We start from the raw sequence: 20,444 nt of genomic DNA on the forward strand, positions 1-20,444 counted from the left end.
TCTCTCTCCCATTAAACTGTAAAAGCATACAGTATGTAAGGATTCAAAGGAAAATCATTTGGTTTAGGATGTATTTTGTTTTATTTCAGTGGAATCCCTGTAACTAATCCGTCGGTTTAAAACTACACACCTCTACTACACACCTCTCTGTGAAGCAGTGGTTTAAAACTCAGTAACTTTCCTCACACATCAATCACCGCATCCTTCTGGGAACTGTTCAGTATTCAGTATGGAACATCCATACACAAAAAATGCTGTATTCAAATTCCCTTAGTCAGTGAAGAAATCTTCCTTTTTCTGCTTGGATTTCACAGGTGCTACAGTATATCCCTGTGCTCTGGAAAGGCATTTTCTCTAAATTAAACAGAAATGTTTTAGCAAGGTTTCTGAATTAAGAAAAAGAAGTTGTGATAGGAAATAGGCCACACGAATGGCCAAAGTCATCATTTATTTACTGACATGGAGGATATGGCTCCAAGCAAGGCATTTCAAAAGTGACCCTTGAAGACAAGACCAAGGAAATCAAACTGCTGCTCAGCCTTTCAAGCTGTAATCCAAATTCATCCTTGAGAGTCTCCCACAATGCACAGCAGGAGGGTCGTTCTTCTCATGAAAACCAACATATTGCACCTGACTGCTGCCAAGTGGCTCTTGATCAGTAAGCTGGCACTTGCTATTAGCATGTCCTGTGCTATTTTAATCTTGCCACTCTGCAAACACTACCCCCAATAGCAAAGCCCTGTAATGAGAGAAGAGAGTCATTTTGATGAGAGCTCACATTTAAAAAGAAAGTGATTCTTAGTGTAGGGAAAAATGTAGTAGTAGCCATGAAAATAACATCATTACACCAGAATCTGCAAAATGATAGTCTACCTTCTGGAAAACAGCATTGCATGAAATAAATAAATGATAAACAAAATCTTCATTATTTGTTCCTCTCACAGTTAGTTGTAGTGACAGCACATCTGCCACTGTTCAAAATATAATATACCCAAATATCTATCTGGTAAAAAAAAGTTAAAGTAAATTCATAATGTTTACATTTATTTTCAAAATATTGTTAAGTTAAAGGATTTAGAGACAAGCAAATGGCTAAATACGGAAGTGTCTCCAATTTTTACAACACTTTGCTTTTACCATATTATGCCACAATGATGGCCATTTTGCAGCTTTGTAACAGGGCTGTTTATAGACAGTGGGTGTTTAATTTATTTTTTTTCTGGAATTTGTCATGGTTTAAGTGTGCTGAAGCACAATTTGGAGTGTAAATACAGTATTTGGATACTGTGGTACCCTTCAGTTCCTTTTCCGAATACAATAAGAAATCTTTTTATATTAATGATACTGTATATTCTTTACATAGCCCCAGTTATTGCAGTGTTTCAGTACAGTTCCTGAGTCTCTCTTATCTCTATAGTATGAAAATGCTAACATATTCAAACATTATACTACTAACCATAGGAAACCATGTTAACACATTTATAGCAAAGGTACTTTATTGACGTATAGCCATAAAAACATCTAAATAACTTAATATCTCTACTTATTGTGCTTTCTCCAGTATGTTTCCCAATGTATAACTAAGAGCAAACAAATGCAGATTATAGGTTATCAACTATTCATTTCTCAATTTTGGATGCTAATGCTGTAATAACAGGTTTGTCATACACTGAAAATACCAATTTTAATTAAAAAACAAATGCCTGGAGCAATGATTCATGCAAGGTTAATAGATGATACACAATCAACATTAACCAAATTTCCAGGGTCACAGTTATAGAGTTTTCTTGTGGCAGGAGCCAGCGTAACACCGAATTTCTTATAAATCCAGTAGACAATAAGAGATACTATCAGTATGCAGATCACAAACAAGGCAATCATGCAAATTGAACAGTTTTAACTGAATGCATTAAAATTAGCCAATTCTTTAATCACTCTCAGTAGTGTGTTCCAGTTAATCTTCAAAAACAGGAAAGGATTTTTTCCCTGTCACTTTTAATTAAAAATATGACTGCAATTGCTGTAAGGATATTATTAGAAATGAGCATATGACTTTTTCAATACAATTCATACACATACAGTAGCTTACAGTTGCATCACTTTTGCATTTGCTTTTCCAAAGCTTTAAAAAACAATAAAGAAAGAGAAAAGCAAAGTTGATTGGTGACTCAAAGACTGACAGATAGCACATACTCATTTATCGTCTTGTTTCAGTGACTGAAGACTGAAGCTCTCAGCATTAACAGCTGAGCCGTTTGAAGTGGTGACACTTCAAATGATGGCATTCTTTTTTTAAGCTGTTGTTTTGCTATCTTTTGACAACAAAACTGGGTTTTTCTTCTTACTAGAGCACGACAAAGTGCACCGTGACCTGGAATTTGCTGTCTATACAATAAGCAGGCCCTGGACTGTAGAGAGCTAGAAAGATTCAAGGGATGCCACTCACCCTGTTGAGTGGCATCACTATAATAGTCTCAATGTAAAAAATTAGACCAACTACTGTTTCCAATTCGTTAGCTAAATTCTTACAAGTGAAATCAGATCAGGTCACAGTGCACTTCAAATGATGAAAAATTAATTAATCTAGTAGCAATCTCCAATATAGAATCTTGATCATTTCTTTAAAAATATATACAGTAACCGTAGAAGGTACAATGGTTATGAGTCCTTAGGTTGCCTCCTAAGCATAGACAGCTGGCCTCCAACATCTGTAACTTGGGCATCTCATTGATCATAGGTGAGGAACTGTGGTGCTCTCCTCTCTCTAGAGGTAATAATAATAAGAATTGCTTACACTTATATAGTGCTTTTCTGGACACTCCACTCAAAGCACTTTACAGGTAATGGGGACTCCCCTTCACCACCACCAATGTCCAGCACCACCTGGATGATGTGATGGCATCCACAGTGCACCAGAACACTCACCACATATCAGCTAATAGTGGGGAGGAGAACAGGGTGAGGAAGCCAATATATAGATGGGGATTATAAGGAGGACATGGTTGGTAAGGGCCAATGGGAAATTTGGTCAGGACACTGGGGTTACACCCCTACTCTTTTCGAGAAATGGCCTGGGATTTTTAATGACCACAGAGGTCTCACATCCAGGAACTGACCAGGTTCACACCTGCTTAGCTTTAGTGGGCTGCCAGGTGTGAGTTGTAGGTAAGACCTTGGTTCATTTGTACAGATTCTAATTTTGCTTCCCTCAAGTACCTTAATTTAACTTTGAATGACATCTAGTGTTACAAGCACAGCCAGCACCAATGAACTCCAAATGATTCAATCTTCATTCCACACCTTTTCCCCGCAACTACTACCGGTGCTCGGTATAAGGAGTTCATCCACCTCCTGCGCTCGCCTTGCCCTCCTTTCCTGAAACCCTCTCTACTTCTTCTGGATCCCCTCACCTACGATTCTTTGGCTTTGGACTTTGAACTCTCTACCTCCCTCTTGTGTTGCCCCCTCTCGGATTTGTTTGCCTGACTTTGTTCTGACTACCTGGATTTGACCTTGCTTGGTATTACCGACCACTCTTCACTTACCGTCTTAGATACCTTAGTTTTCGGACTGCATCTCAAGACCTGCACAGGCTTTGTTAACAGCACGGTGTTAACATCTACAGTAAGCTATGATTTAGGCATTCTGTCCAAATGTCTTCTGCACTGTGATATACATTTTCCTGGTCCTGGGTTATGAGGACAGCTAGGGATGTTGTTAGAAACATTCACATTTCTGCCTTGAGCTGGATCAATTACCTAGCATTTAACGTGTATAAAAAGGACCAGTTTCTGAATTTAGCTCATAACATTCATTCATCTTGGCTGTTGCAAACTTGTTCATGGTATAGTGAGTGAAATAGCGAAGAAATACCGTGTAGCATTCATCTTCACTGTTTTCAATTTGTGGTCTGCTGTTAGACATTTTTAACGTATTTTCTTTAATCTCTACACTATAGCTATCAAGAGCAGGCGGTCACATAAAAGCAGAGTTCTGTGCTTTACTTTGAAATTGTGTTTTGCATTCTATGGCTTGAGCTTATATACTGTACTAAACTCTCACTTTATCTTTTGACCACAATCTAAATCTTATCTTTCCAGTAGGATCTCAGTATCCCAAGCCCCCCACGTTCTGCAACATTCTTTACCAATACAGTCATTATGTGTAGTAAGAATAGTACTTTTCACTTTTAAATCAAAGCAAGTCTTACTGTAATAAGATGACTTCTTTATAACTTCCATAGCAAGATTGTGGACTTCTTTCATCGGTCAGTTCCACCCATGCAGATAATCTGTGTAGTCCATGTTTTAAGCAGTGGGTCCATTGTCCATTCTGAAAAAAAATAATAGGAAAACATGGAGATTTCTCAAACAATAACTGGAATGAAGACAATTATGTTGATTTATAAAAGGTGCAAATGTATGAGTACATGACTTTAAATGAAAATTTGGACTTCAGGAAAATTTCTTAACTTTCCTAACAAATTATGGTTAATGCGCTCAAATTGACCATTGCTTTGAGAGTTGTTCTGGATCTCACTATATTGCTGCATTGCAGCAATCTGTGAATGAGCCGACTTTCAAACCCACCTTCCTGTGTTTGAAAAAGTTGCTTTGAGAATCCAAATATCAAGACAAATTCATGAAGATTTCATCTGTAGCTGTCCTTTCAGATTATAAGGTTGCTGGATAAGCTTTAGCAAACCTAATACAGTGATCTGCAAATACCAAAATATGTTGGAGAGTTTCATTCTGTTTTTTGACACACCTACATACTCTACTAATATAGTGATCAACATCACTTTGCATTAAAAAAATGGCAGAAAAAACTGTTCTCGAGCAGGCTGAACAACTCTCTCGGCTCTAAGGTGTTCCATTTCCTCTTGGTATACTTTCTGTTTGTATTTGGTTTGTAGTGTTGCGTCAAACAAATGACACCAATTCAGGTGTCCGTGTTGAAGAAGTCTTCTTTATTACATATGCATATGAGAGCCTAGCTCTTGCAGGCCAGACTCAAAGAAGTATTACAAAGAATGGTCTTTTTGTACAGTAAGGTCTGTAAAACTTTTCATTCAGGGATTTGACATTGGCTGTGCACGTGAACAATCAGTCAAGTACGTTTCTCTTTCTCATTGCTTTTGTTACTCTGCTAGGAACATATCACAGTTATACCTTGCAACATAACATACATTGACAATTCAGCATATATAGACAAAAGCAGAACTACATACTTTCACAACCATTTGAGTGGAAAGTTACAAGATACAAGTGTTTAAAATATAAAAGACTTAAACCTGAATTAAGAATAATTCCCTCAATAGTATTTTTGGTTTCTTGTTAGTTTTTTTTTAAATTAAGTTCCCATTCCTACCTAGCTGAAGCTTATTGCAATCTTTCAGAAGAGCTATTATTTTTTTCTTAAGAATCTCCATTTTGTTCTTTCCCATTTGGTCTGCAACCAAGTTTTGAAATATGCTGATGTCTAGACCTTCTCCCAAACTGTCCTTCAGAGCTGTGGGGCTCTATGGTAGAAATATCATAAGGAAGATGGGGAAGGGCTAAAATATTGGAAGTAATGGAGACAATCCATGCAGATTGGCTTGGATTCTGCAGATCTGTGGACTGTATGACAGCTGCTATGACATCTGTAGAAGTCTCTTCCCTTCAATCTGTCATGAAACTCTCTATATCCCACAACATTTGGATAATTAATTAGCATTGGTGTTGTCTCCTGATGCGGTATTTGATGGTGAAATTGTAAGCTCAGCAACCCAGTGATGTCCAGTGGCATTTAATTGGGAAGATAACATACTGTAAGTTAATTGGTTAGTGTAGCTATACACTGTAAATGACACTGCTTGGTACAGATAGTGCTTAAACTTGTCAGTGATTGCCTACTTCAGTGATAAAAATTCTATCTTCCCAGAGTGCAAGTGGAAGTTTTTTTTCAGCTGGAGTAAGGGATCTTGACCCATATGACTCTCAACTGACCACACTGATACAGCACAGCACCAAGCACATGGGTTGAGGCATCTACATGTAGTATAAATGAAAAGTGATACCTTTTCCTTCACTCAAAGTTAATATAAAATTAGATCCATTGTGTATTTTCTTTTAACACTATACTGTGAAAACTGACAGTATATTGTAGTATAGTGATAATTTGAATTACATTATAGATGTTTTGTTTCTCCTGGTTAGCCCAGGGATAGATACTGTAGATAGGGTGGTGCAGTGGCTCTGTGGCTAAGGTCTGCGCCTGTGGCTGGAAGGTTACTGGTTTGTATCCTGCGGCCGGCAGAGGAATTTAACAATACTCTGTTGGGCCCCTGAGCAAGGCCCTTAACCCCAACTGCTTCAGGGATGCCGTTTAAATGACTGACTCTGTGCTCTGACTCCAAGCTTCTCTCTCTGTCTGTGTTTCTCATGAAACAAGAAATTGTATATGGCCAATAAAGTGATCTTATGTTATAGATCAAAGAACATAGTTACATGGTTACCTCCCCACCCCAAACAATTTGTTTTTAAATTGGGCATTATGCACATTGTTCAAACCCAATCAATACTAAATATTTTTCACGTCATAGATCAGTAAGGAAATAATTAACTTTTTTTTCACATTTACATGTTCTTGTGGGTTGGTCAGACCAAAGGATAGTTAAAACATTTACACATTGCTAAAGCAGCAATTCAATATATTATTTGTGATTAAAATATTATAGGTAATTGAACATCGATATTCTCCATACTTGCCAAGTATATTAGGGTTATTAAAAATCACGCTATAACCTTTGCTTTTGGGCACAAACGTTTTCAAGGATCTTAAGACTGGAAATGAAAAGTGACAGATAAAATCAGAAACAGCAATTCTGTACATACGAAAATATTGAAAATCTGTATGCTGGGATTTCTGCAGATATTCTAGTCCAATAAGTGTTTTGCCATTTGCAGTCCATCAGTGTTTCTTATTAGGAGACAAAATAGATCCTTGTGCTCCCTGTAAGTCCACAAATTTTTCAACAACTGCCACATAGATTCAGTGCTGAGTTCACAGACATCATCTTCAGGTAATGAATTTCAAATGAGCAATGGGACAGTATTTGCCTCATTGACATCATTTATTGCAGTTCCATTACATTCTAATTTTATTATTTCTACCTATTTTATTACAATAGCAGACTGAAGCATTACAATGAAAAAGGAAAAAAAATACAACTACTGTACTGTAGCTTTAACAACAAAAAAATAATTTAATAATAGAATAGAACTTAATATGCCTTAACATACATGTCAAACAAAGAAGACAGCCCTGAATGTGGAAGCAACATTAAAGTGTTGAAAGTCTAGAGATAGACAAATATTATTATGCATGTTGTACTCCTCTTGGCCTCCTCCTTTAGGGAGCACTGAGTGACTTGTGTGGCTTTCTTGTCCATAGCTCCAAGCTTGCCATGCAAGCTTTAAAAGAGATTGGGGGGGGGTAACAACATATTTTAAAAGCTGCAACGATGTGTTGCCCTAATGCTATGCATTTGATATTTAAGGTACAGTAAGGTACAGCACTGTATATGTGCTTGAAAAAAAGACTCTTTATATCACCTCACAAAGAATGTCAGCTGACAACTTTAAAAGTGAGCCATGCTTTTGCTTTTCGAGCACATTTTTGATTCAGTATTGTTTCACTCTATGTAGTGAAGCATACACAGCAATGTATAAAATGTATAATATCAGTATTTTCAGAATTTGTGGATCCGTAGTGCAAGGCACCACTCAGCTGAAAAGACTTTGCTTACCTTCTTTCTTATAGCTAAGCATCTCCCACCCACTCACTGAACCTGTCTGCAAGGATGGCAGGTTGATTATGGTCGCTCTTGGTCAGGCTTTTGTCAGACTAACATCTACATTAAAAAGCACACTGATGTTGCCAGGCAACATAAGCTTAATAGGAGCTCAGAAAAATGAGAATTGTGAATTATCATTGAGTGCTGAAAATGCAATCGGGTTAGAAATTGTATTTTCTCTGCCTTCAATGTATAGGTAAGAAAGTTGAAGACACTCATGTTTTGCTTGCGTATTTAAGAATCATTACCTCTTTTCACATTAATATCAGGCCAAAGTCTTTATCTAATTTATGATGGTCCAAACAGACATTAAACTGAGGGAAGTACAGTACATTGTGTTAATCTGTATTCAGGGAGGCCAATGTCATATGAACTATATAAACATGTTGCTTACTGTGTGATTTCAAGTGCTGTTTTCTTTAAATGTATGGGTAATTATATAGTTAGTAGGCATATTACATAAAACTGGCATTATATTGTAGTGGAGTGATGACTTGAATATAGTGGAACAATAAGAAATTAGAGAAATGCAGTTTAAACAGATTTCAAGAGTAATTTATATTTTAAAGAGTATTTCTCATGTAACATCTTCAATATTCATACATTCAAATATAAGTAAATAGTTACTGTCTCAAGCTAAACTTTATTAAACGTGTGTTTAGAATAATAGTTTAAGTATTTATAATATCAATACTGAAACCATACTCATCCAAATCATCTCCTTCTATTGGCTCAGTGCCAAAGATTGCCTTGTCAGTGCTGGAAGAGCACAGCTCCTCAAAAATGCAAGGAATTCATGTCTAGATTTTGCTTTCAGCTGCTTTCCAACAATTTGTGCACAAAGTCTGATGCAAGGTCTTCTGTAAGTAAGCTGTAATGGGAGAGAAACTCAACAGTTCACTTGGTTAGGTTGTAACTGCTACACTAAATATACGTTGATATTCAAGCATCAACAAAAGTCTAACTGCACTAATTGTGTTGATCAGAAAAACTTACAATTGTAGAAGCGCTTGGTCAAACTAATTTCACAGAAAGTCTGGGGCAGAATTCAGAATAGTCTGGGACAGAATATTTGATTAGACCAAAAATCTCAACTTGGTGGTAGGGTCCCATTCCAGATGTCTCCTCCCCCTTGAGGTTGTATGCAAAAAGATACTGAGTGTCGGGCATCTCATCACTAGAAATGTTAGCATGGACCCAATTTCGAATGTCCTAGAGAGGCCTGAGGAACTAAAATGTACCATAGGTTATTGTCCCGTCAAGGCAATAATAAGAGTATTAAATAAATAAATCTTTCTTAACACTTAATTCTAAGCATAATAGCAAGCCTTCCTGTTATAATATACTAACAAAAAGATCCAGGGGGAGCATGGACAACCATATACACCAGAAGGCAGTAATATTACTGATATAGTTCAGTAGCCCTGAAGTGCATTCATGCAGAAGAAAATTACTAGCACAGCTGCCAATATATTGCTCTCCGGTGTGTACTGTTAATGTCCATGGGAACATGTTACATTATATGTGACTCTGCATGCACGGCAAATTTCATTTCTCCATGATGTATGGTTTTCACAATACACATTTTTATGTTGGGCAATAAATGTTATAAAAACCAATTTTAAAAGTACGATTCAAAGATATGTAAGAGATTGTTTGAGCAATGGAATGTGAAGTGGTTCCCCCACTGAAGTCAAAGATCTAGATTAAATCACAAGGCTGACACTTAATAACAGGATGTCACTGGGTAGAATTAAGAAAGCATTGAAAATGGAAAGTTATTAACAACTGGAAAGACACATTTACAGCTGGTAGGTCAAAGCTTTACCTAATCCATGTGTCAGGCTGATCATGGAACAGAGTTGTTTGATGATTTGGAGTAATATTATTCTTTTGGGGGTGGTGGTTGTTTTTCTTTGTACAGGAGCACCTGTGACAGCTACATTAGGGTCTGGGGATCCTGAGATTCAAGTTCTATTCACATCCCGAAATTCTCAGGTCTCTGACTTGGGAAAAGGTTGCAGGAAGTGTAGGAACCACAGTACCCTCCAAAGAAAGAGAAAAGAAAAGAAAAGAGGGAAACGGAAAGGATGAAGGGAAATGCAAAAGACACAAGAGAAATGGCATAAGGGAATTCACCATACCACAAACCTTTCCCAGAGGAGGGGAAAAAATGCAAAGGTCCAACACCAGGAAAAAAAACTTCTAGGTTGGCTTCTATGCACTAGAGTAATGTGCTTAGATTTGATATTGTTCTTGTATAGTCTCCCAGTGAGATGCTCTGGAACCACCTTTTAAATTGTGGCCTTTTGAAACAGCTTCTAAGATCAGGCCTCTAAAGTGTTCCTGAGCTCCAAGAACTGGGCCGCTTCATTGAAAGTATCCATCAGTTAAAGGAAAGATAATTGGTATGGGTATGCAAGTGATAATGTGACAAAAACACAAAAGAATTAAAAATCATAAGTAAACACATTTATTAAATTATCTTAGTTTTAATAAAACTGCTTTTTAATTTCAACATGTAAAGTAATTTCCCTTTATTAAATATTCTCTTTTTTTTGTTTGATATTGCATGAGTACAGTATGTAACAGATAGCTATTCACATTACCAATCTAATGTGCTGTCTCCAGCTATCTCCTGGGTGAAAAATGGACCAGTTACAAATTGATTGAGATGGCAACATTTAGTACAATCTCACGGAGGGAAGGAATAAATCAAAATTTCTGATCCTTCTTGTCTTGTTTACATGCAAAGAAAGCTACAACATACACAGAGCTATTATTTTCAGTCTGATTAAATGGACAAGAAAAAATAGTTCTGGGTCTATGCGTTATTGACTAAAACTGGAACTGGATTGAACAATTAAACGATTTATGTTATGAATTCATCTACATTTAATATTTTTTTTAATGACACAAATACAATTTAGCTGTATTTTCCAAATGCTGTGTCTAATAGATAGAAATCTTCCCTCATGAGGAGATAATTTTTTTATATTAGTGATTACCTACATCATAAATTAACCAATCCAGGTCATAAAAATTGTGTAAATGCTTCAAAGATAAATTACTCTCTCTTTTTAAAATAAACTGAACTAAAAACACAACAGATATTATTTGCAGCAACACTTTATATAAAAAACATAAGGTTATAGACATTCACTTATCATCAGACCATTGCTCGAGAGCTGACTTCAGTCCCAAACCTGAGTAATAAAAAATTGCTCCCGACAACCACAAATATTTATATGAAAATTTGCCCCTCATTTTTGTTGCTACATTTACTGTACCTCTTTACTAATGACATAGAACTTTGACCCTGTAAGTCAAATCAGCTGACAATTTCAATTTATTTTAGTATTGAAATGCTAATAAATGATTGTTTTATATTTTAAAGGTAGTGGCTAATATGGTTTCCGATTTTTTTTTACAGTCACTGAAGAAATAAAACAAATAATGCCCTGCTCGATTAATACTTACTGCTCTAAAATAAACCAAATAAACCATGGATTCAAAGCCTGAACAGTGTCTGCTGTCATTTGCATGAGAAGGTGGATAATGCACAGAGGAGGTAAAGTACTCGAAACAGACAGTACACGAAAATATTTAGAAATGCCTCTTGCTGCAGGGTCTGCCTATTTTTGTTCCACCTGAGATCCACTGCTAAACTATGTCTGCCAAGGATAGTTGGCCTGCATTAAAGCTAAAAATGAAAGATGGTAAAATAAAAGACCTTTCTTTGATGATTAGTATTCAAAACATTATCAGAAACTGGAGAGCATTTTAACACTTTGTCTTTCCAGGCTACTGCTATACGTCAAAGTTAATGGAATACAATCATTTTATAGTGTTTTTTACTGCTAACATTTTAGTGTTTGGATATTTATAATTAGTAACATTAAAATGATATATTTAGTGGTAAAACTTTATATACAGTATGTGATTTATTATTATTAGCATGACATTCATCCATTATCAGAAAACTGCTTACTCATGTTATGTTTACCATTCTGCAGGCTCTTACTGGAAGCACAGGTGCAAGGTGCAACTTCTTTATTAGAGTACACATACAAATACAGACGTAGAGATAAGTACACAGGTACAAACTGAAAACACCAATCATCATTGCAAACATGTCTTTCAAAAGTGGGAGGAAACTAGATCACTAGGTTTAAACCAATGCGAACAGTCAGAAATTGTAAATGTTTGTGTGCCAGTTTGGAGTCAAACCTAAGACCCAGGAGGTGGGCAGAAGCACTGCTACCCACCTGCTAACTGCACCACACAATATAAAAACCAGATATCACAATTAATAAAACAGAATTCCAGCTATGCAAACAAGAAAAAACACATTGAAAGGTCATCTACCATAATGATGAATCTGTAATTCCATTCAAAACCGAATTACTGCAACAATAAATAAATCACACATTAGTCATGGCTTGATGTTTATAGTAACTTGCTTAGGATTTAAAAGCGGTTCTTCACTATATGAGACTTACAGTATCTTTAATTAAAAAAAAACATTATTACATCAATTGAAATAGTCAATTCTGTATTTTTTTACAGAATTTTACCAAAGCTGAGAGAACCTTTACTTACAATTCCCACCTACAGTACTTAACAGAGTTTATAACAGAAGTTCGGACAAAAGGTTAAATCCTAACACACTTGTGCACACCTACAGTATCTATATAAGTCTCACACCCAGGACTTTCCTTTGTGTATCTTTCTCTCATTTTTCCAGCCACCCCTTCAGCCTTGGAGTAACTCCCTAGCTCACTCCTCAGCTAGGGAAGGGGCGTTGAGTAACATTATACTTATGGCTAGGCTGAAACTCCCTTAGCTAGGCATGTCATGCCTAATAAACACTACACATTTTGTCTGTTTTTTTGGATTCAATACCTACTTTAAAAAAATCAGACCCTTCCTATGATGTCCCATTTTGGGAATTTACAAAATGATGCATACACATTTTCAGACAGCATTTTATTCAAAACTTGAACAATCAAATGAAACACTTCCGACCATAAGTTACAGACAATATCAGCAAACACGATAGTGAAAAAAAATAGTTTGATTGCATAGGAATTAAAACTTGTAAACTCAATATGTGGTTAAAACACTGTTGACAGCAGTTATAGCCCCAAGTCTTCCTGGGTTACCAACGTTTGTCCATTCTTCTTGGTACATACTGTATGCTCAAAGTACTGGCTACCTACCCAGTCCTTGCGTGCTACTGTATGTTGGGTTCGCATCATATTCTTGTCCAGTGCTCTTCACAGATTCATTCAGTTTTTTGGGTCCACACATGGACAGCACATTTAAAGTGCTTTTGAAAAATCTTTTTTTTTTTTTTAAGATTTTGCAAAAGTTTCAGGTTAGGACCTCGATAGGGCCACTCAAGGACTGATAGTCCTTACAGAGAAATGTGTGTTTTTGTTCCGAAATCATCAAAATCTGATCTTTAATAATGGTTTCCTTTTTCACTTTTCTTTTTGTGCCATTGTTTTGTAACAATTGAACACTTAAGCACTACCTGTTCTCTCCAATACAGAGTCTGTTTTAATGCAATCTCCAATCCCGGAGGTAAGAAGCATAAAGTGGAAGACAAATAGCAACTGATGCATTAGCTAAATTGAACTGGATTGCATCTATTCTTCTTATGTTTAGAGAAAAGAAAAAAAAGGGGGAATCAAAGACTTCTTACTTCAGGAAAGTTGCAAAGCAAGCACAGCTCAGCAGATCACATTGACCTGTGAGAAATTAAAACCACAGTATGCTCAGGAGGCTCAACTTTGTAATTAGTTTATCCCACTATGGTACTTGTTTGTGAGTTGTGCATTAACCCTAAAGGCCATCACACTATCTGCTTAAAAAGTGAGTTTAAAAAATGTCTTTCTGGATTCAAGAAAGATGAAAATGTAAATCCTACCTTATATTTATTAACCAAATCTGTATACCTTTTTTATCTGCTAATTTAAACAGCAGCAGCATCCATGTTTTATTGAGATTATTGTTTCAAATGAACTGAACTGAAGTCAAGAGGAAATTCTAGAAAAGAGCAAAATATTGAAAACAACATTCTATATTTATTTTATGAAGGATTTTGGAATTTTTTTTAATTAATAGATATCATCACAGATGTTATGATTTTCCTGAAACATACAGCTACTGCCAAATGTATTAAGGTGTTTGATTAAGAGTTCATAAAATGTTATTTAGCAAAGAAAATGCAGATGTACACAAGATGTATGAAAAGGAGTACTGAATATATCTATATCAATGGCATATTCAAAAAGCAATTACTGACACAAATTTCAAAATTATTAATGAATATGTTGAAATTAATTGCTGGAAAATTAATAATCCAGTATTCTTTAGTCAATGGACAGTTTCATAAAGTTTCATAAAACCCCATACCACAGAGTAATAAAAGAGACTTAAGACACAAGCAAGGTATCTACAGTAGTACTACTACATTACTGAATTCGTTATGTAGTGTCTTAATTGTCCTAAAAGCAATAAAGTAAAATATTATTGACTTCAACAAATTTAATGATTACAGAATGTTTAGTTCTGGTGAAAAATATCACCATCCCTTGTAAGTTATAACATCACAATCTTGCTACATAGGTTACCCTGAGGAGTGAATTTGTCAGTGATGATAACTGTACTCTCCTTCACAATTGGAAATATAAAGATTGCAACATTTTTAATAGAATGTTTTTTACTTAGTATTCCACACTAGCTTATCATTTTAATAATATGAAAAAATAGAGAAACATTTTCAGTTGGGATCACATCACATCATTGGCTTTTAAAGGAAATATCTTGGTTTTTTTCTTAAGAAGATCAGGGCTCTATTGATTTAGAACTTCCAAAAAATGTATTAATGCTTTTCTTAATTCTGGTGGTAATTATAAATGTGTACATGGTGCACAGTATTTTTTTTTATATAGATATATAATTTATCATGTTGTGACCAGTAAAAATGTAGATTGTTGCTTGCATTTAACAAATCGTTATTTATGTCATTAAATGTCCTGGCAAATTAACAATGTTGAAAAAACATTAAGATGTTCGAAGACTACTATTAACAAACAATAGTGAAAGCTGAATAGATGATCAAATGTCTGCTGCCTGCTTTTTTCTTAAAAGCTAAATATAATATTGCTTCCCTGAAATATTTATGTGTTGTGGAGTACACAGATTTCTAAGACAAGGAAAGGGGATATTGATTTTATGTTACTCAGAGTAAAAATCTTATGCATTTTTATTTACAAATATTAGCACTCAGAGGTCTAATGAGGATTTTAATATCAATACATTTATGATTCAGTATGTTATCAAGTACCTGTGTAAATTTAATGTTGTAATTATATAACTGTATATGTTTCTTTTCTTTCTGTATTGTACAGGTTTTGAAGGAATTAACAGACTGCTTGGAGCTTAGGAGGAGATAATTTTAGATTTCCAATTATGACTTGGTGATGGTAATATTAATGTTACCTGTACTGTCCTGTCAGGGTTGATTTTGGATTGACACTTTTATGTATTAACAATTTATACAAGTTCACTTTACATACAAACAAGAGAAGGCCATTATTACAACAAGAACATATTTGTATACCTTGAAATTTATATTATTTATGAGAGGAAGAAACAAGTACAATAAAAAAAACTTCAGATTCTCATTTTTAGTCACAAACCCAAACAGCCACAGAAATTAATTTTTGGCAACATTTTTTTCCCCAGATTGTACATTTGTAAACAAAAAGGCTCCAAGAGAGAAAGTTGTTTGTGGTGGTTAACAAGTTACTGATAACAAGTGGCTAGGGCTAGAGAGTGTCAATAATTTAGACTAGGAAAAGAGTTGTTATCCTGCTCATTCACATGAGTTTATATAGCTTGGGTACTCCTGATAAGCTGTTATTGGAGACAATTTGAAATCCAATTATCCTACTGTATGCAGAGCATATCGAAATAAAAGCTTATTGACCTTGAAGGTATTGAGAAATGTCACACTTGGCACAGACTATATTTTGGTGTTGATCTTAAGCAACCTTTCAGTGCATAAATAGTTAATTTACATGAAAGCAACGATGCAACAAGTCCAATTATTGTCATGTACAGTTCTTTTTTATTTGATTTGACTGGCAACAGTAACTTTAACATTTGTATAAAATGGGGCCCTAACACATTGTAACGCAATGGGGGCTCAGGCGGGCGTCCTTGCCGCATTAGGTTGGCCCCATCCCGACTGAGGCTCGAACCCGGGACTCCCGCGTCTCTCTGCATCGACCCTACAGCTCTCTGTAGCTGTAGTCCTGCTATCACAGGGAAGGGCAGTGACGTCACCTGCTCTGGTACGCCGGCTCTTACAGAGTACCTGTCGGCCGTAAGCGTTACAATATTATATGTAACCCTGCAATTCACAAATGGCAACCTGCTAGAGTTTAGCAGGTGTGAGCCTGGCCAGTACCTGGGTGGGAGACCTCCGAAGGAAAAAGGGTAGTGCTCTAAGTGGTGTTATTGGGCCAAAAGGGGGTGCCCACCCTGGTGTTGGAGGGGAATTCCAATTACCTGTAAAGTGATTTGAGTGGAGTGTCCAGAAAAGTGCTGTCTAAGTGTAAGGAATTATATTATTATTATTATTATTATTATTATTATTATTATCAGCAGCAGTTTTAATCCATTATGAGACACAAAACAGACTATGCACAAACACGGGCATGTGTGGCAGCCATGCAGTCTTGTGTGCCATGCAGTGCACTGTATAATGTTCATACAGAAGATTTAGATTTATAGTGCTGTGGGACAAGCACACCATTGCACCATGTTAGAAAGGGTAAGGGGGAGTCATTTAAAAATAAGACTGCAGGGTTCTGTTGATCAAATATATTGCAGCAAAGCCTTGACAGTTTTTCAGCAACCTTTGATTTTTAATGTGCTGTAGTACTTGCATTGATACCCTGGGGAACACTGTTATTCTGGGATTTACAGCAGTTGTATCTGACACAGGTTTATATGGCAAACTGTTGTGACTTGAATAATGGTGCAGGGATGGAGGGTGTAGCCTGAAAACAAGGAAAATCGATTATTGCTTGGTTTTCTTCAAAACAGGGCACATTTGACCAGGGCCTTTTGAAAGCAACCTAAAAATGTCTTAAGTGATCACATCATCCTCAGACCATGTGCCCAGTCTTACAAGGTAAAGAGCTAAAAGTGTGTCAAAAAATCCCTGGCTGGTCTCTTGTAATGAACCGTGCAGCTCTTTCAGGTACCATTCAAGCTGTCAGAAGGCTGCTTCTGCTCATTCAGCCTTTCTTATTTCTTACAATATTTGAGTTATGGGCATATTAAAGCCCAAAGCGAATTTAAAAATATTTGGAGTGTAGATGGCAGTAAGGTTAACAGACAAAGCTATTAGATCTGTTCACCTCTCACAGTGTAGTTTCAAATGTTTTCAAGGTCACAAGAGAAATGAGCATGGAGGTATGAGCTCAGCTCCAAATGGACATTAGTCACATCCTATCCTCATATGGTTTGGCAGGGTTTCTGTCATTTTGACAGCAACACTTGTGGGAATCCTTAAATTTAAAGACAGGGACATCTCAATCAGCACTGAGCTGTGCATAAACTGATAGGCATTTGTAAGCAACTATGGAGCATGTTTTCAGAGACCATTATTTTTCATGCGTTTTACAAGCTTTCAAAAGCACTCAATTAAAACAGAGTAAAGGAAAAGGAAACACAATCCATAAAGTATTCTATTCTGAATAATATGATGGCTCATTCTGGGCTTGTATCCAAACAAAAGCACGTTGCCTTTTGAATTTTATTGCTCCCAAATCAGTAGTGAATACAGAAACATTTCTCACTCTATGTGTTTTTATTGATATTCTTGCCTTTATTGATATTTTGAAAGTCAGCCTTTTTAACTGGAGCATCTGCTGTGGGTGGTGTGGTTTGAAGATCTTTTCCCCTGAGGTGAGGAAAGCCACAGTAAGTATAAGGCCAGTATACTCAGAGGTAGATTTAGTGTAGGTTACCTGATTAGAAAGTGAAAATGTTGGTCTACTACAGTATGTTGAGTTTGCCTGTATAATTTTACAGAGCTTTACAAAAGTATTCACAGATGTCACATTTCATATATGACCCTTTAACATAGCAACTGAAATTAAATACGCGACCTAGTCCACATAAGCAAAACCAAAATAAATAATACAGAAAAATCCAAAAAGCAAGATTGCAGAAATATTCAAACCCTTTGCTGTGACAAACATACAGTAAATTACTTTAATGAACCATGCAATTGATTGAATGGTTTCTATCTATGTCCAATAATAGTGATCCACTGATTTCAGGAAAAAAAACTTTTCATTTTGTAAGGTCTCTCTACTACAGTAGGTAGCAAATTTGTGACGACCACAAAGCCTTCAGAACTACCTGGGGATAAAGCTGTGTAAAGGCATAACTTTGTAGAAGGGATTACAAATATATCAAAGACCCTTAATCACCTTACTCCACAAACAAAGTTGCAGTATGCAATTTGTATTGAACTGGAAAAACTAGTTATTCCAAATCATGCACAGGGTTTGCAACAAAGAACACAAGTAGCAATGGGTTTTATGGTCAGACAAGAAAAGAAATGTGACAATTGTGTCAAAATGCAAAACATTACAGTACATCAGATGCAAATCCAAAATAACATCACTCAATCAACACTATCCATTATGTCAAAAATGATGAGAACATGTCACACATATCAAGATTGATGGGGGCATAGAACTGGAACTGGAAAATCTTACAGTAAAACCTGCTTAAGACCCAAAATTTGAACAAAAGGTCACCTTTCAGCAGGACAATGACCCAGAGCCCGAGGGCAAATGTTCACTGAAGTGGTTTAAGAATACGAAAGTGAACGCCCTTGCCTGTCCCAGTCAAAATCCTGATTTTAATCCTATTGGGAATCTGAAATGACTTGAACACTGATTTTTATAGGAGCTCACCAAACAATCTGAGAGAGTTTGAGCAAATCTGCCGAGAAGAATGGGAAGAAATTTCAAGCTGGTGTGTAAAACTGAAAAAAAAAATAATGAAACAAACTGTAATTGTTTCCAGAGGGATTTGAACAAATATTTAGATAGTGGTCTGGATACTTATTTAATATTTTTTTTATCTTCAGTTTATGCTGACATTTACTGTTACATATTTTACCCTTTGAAGTCAATTAAATTATATTATGCCCTGTTTCAACTAGCAGGTTTGGAATAAAATATTAAATGAATAAATATGAGTATACATCTGTAATTACTTTTGTGATTTCTCAAAATATGACATCATAGGAAGGATCGTCATAGACTATTTGTGCAAGGTGCTGTAGCTGTAAAGTCTGTAGTCTTACTGTCTTGTGGTGTTCATGGAACAACCAACAGCACTCTTCACTCAGAACCATCATTTTCAAACCAGTGCCACAGTGCCAGTTTCCCTCAATCTATTGCAAGTTTTATGTAGAAGGATGTTCTAATTTCATGGAGGAAAATGAGAAAAGGGTGGTTATTGGATAAAATAAAAATAAAATGAATACTTGAAAAGTCATTGGGGTTCAGACTGTAGCTACTATGTACAGTATGCATTTGTTGATTTTGAGAAAGATGCATACTACTGTATTTCCTCTCTTTAGTTTCAGTAATACTTTAAAACATTTCGGGTATTTTATTTTTTGTGACAGTTTATTTTCTTAGGGAAAACCGTTCAGCAGCTTTATAAAGTGATAACTGTCAGTATAATGGTATCTAAGCAGACATTTAATAAAGGCTAGCCTATCTTTTCCAATCAAATCATGCAAAAGTGCTTTCCTGGTTAAACAAAAGTGAAATATGTTCCGGTGTATATCATGTCATCTCTCCGCTATACATATGTAAATCATCTTGCATAAAGTTGAGACACAAATTAATATTAATTTGTCAGTGTCTCTCAACAAAGCAATGTAATTATTCATAGTGCTGACTGAAGAGCTTTCCTTTGGTTCCTTGTCTATGCTGATGTTACCTTAATTGAAGTATTCCATATTTTAATCCACTGAAATATACAGCATTGCATTTTGTAAAGTTCCTAGCATTATTGTGTAAATCCCTGCACTGCACCATACTGTATATTGCTGTACTTTGCTATGACAAATACTTTACTTTGTGATTGTTTCACTTCATTGTGTACCCTATTACCTTATTGTTTAACTACTTCTTATCCTGAGCAAACAATATTGCTGTCAGTCCGGTAACATTGTTTAAATTACTGCACGGCACTGTGTAACTACTGTACTGGACAGAGTAAATTAGATCTCTTATATCATCATATACTGTATAATCATATAACATATAAGATAAACATTTCTGTTTCTCTCGGTACAGTATCAGTGAAACATGAAACAACAGCAGTATTATAGTAATGATGATATAATCCAGATTAATGTTTGCTGTAGATTTGTATTTATCTGCTATACGTTGAGTTAGCCTGAGATGAAGGTCGCCTATTGCCCAAAGGTAGGGGTTTTGCAAACTAATTTGTTTACAACAAACTGAAGATAAATTAATTGCTC

At 35.8% G+C, this 20,444-nt stretch overlaps 1 long non-coding RNA gene across 2 annotated transcripts in view; it reads right to left on the bottom strand.

Annotated features, from left to right (window-relative positions):
- LOC138224968 (uncharacterized) overlaps nt 1-20,444 on the bottom strand; it is a 312,271-nt gene that overhangs the window by 241,127 nt on the left and 50,700 nt on the right. For both annotated transcript variants that reach the window (XR_011183485.1, XR_011183484.1), the window contains exon 3: nt 4,211-4,332. This is a non-coding gene — a long non-coding RNA (uncharacterized lncRNA). The remainder of the gene's footprint in view (nt 1-4,210; nt 4,333-20,444) is intronic.

Source organism: Lepisosteus oculatus, chromosome 24, assembly GCF_040954835.1.
Source record: "Lepisosteus oculatus isolate fLepOcu1 chromosome 24, fLepOcu1.hap2, whole genome shotgun sequence".
Taxonomy (NCBI): domain Eukaryota; kingdom Metazoa; phylum Chordata; class Actinopteri; order Semionotiformes; family Lepisosteidae; genus Lepisosteus; species Lepisosteus oculatus.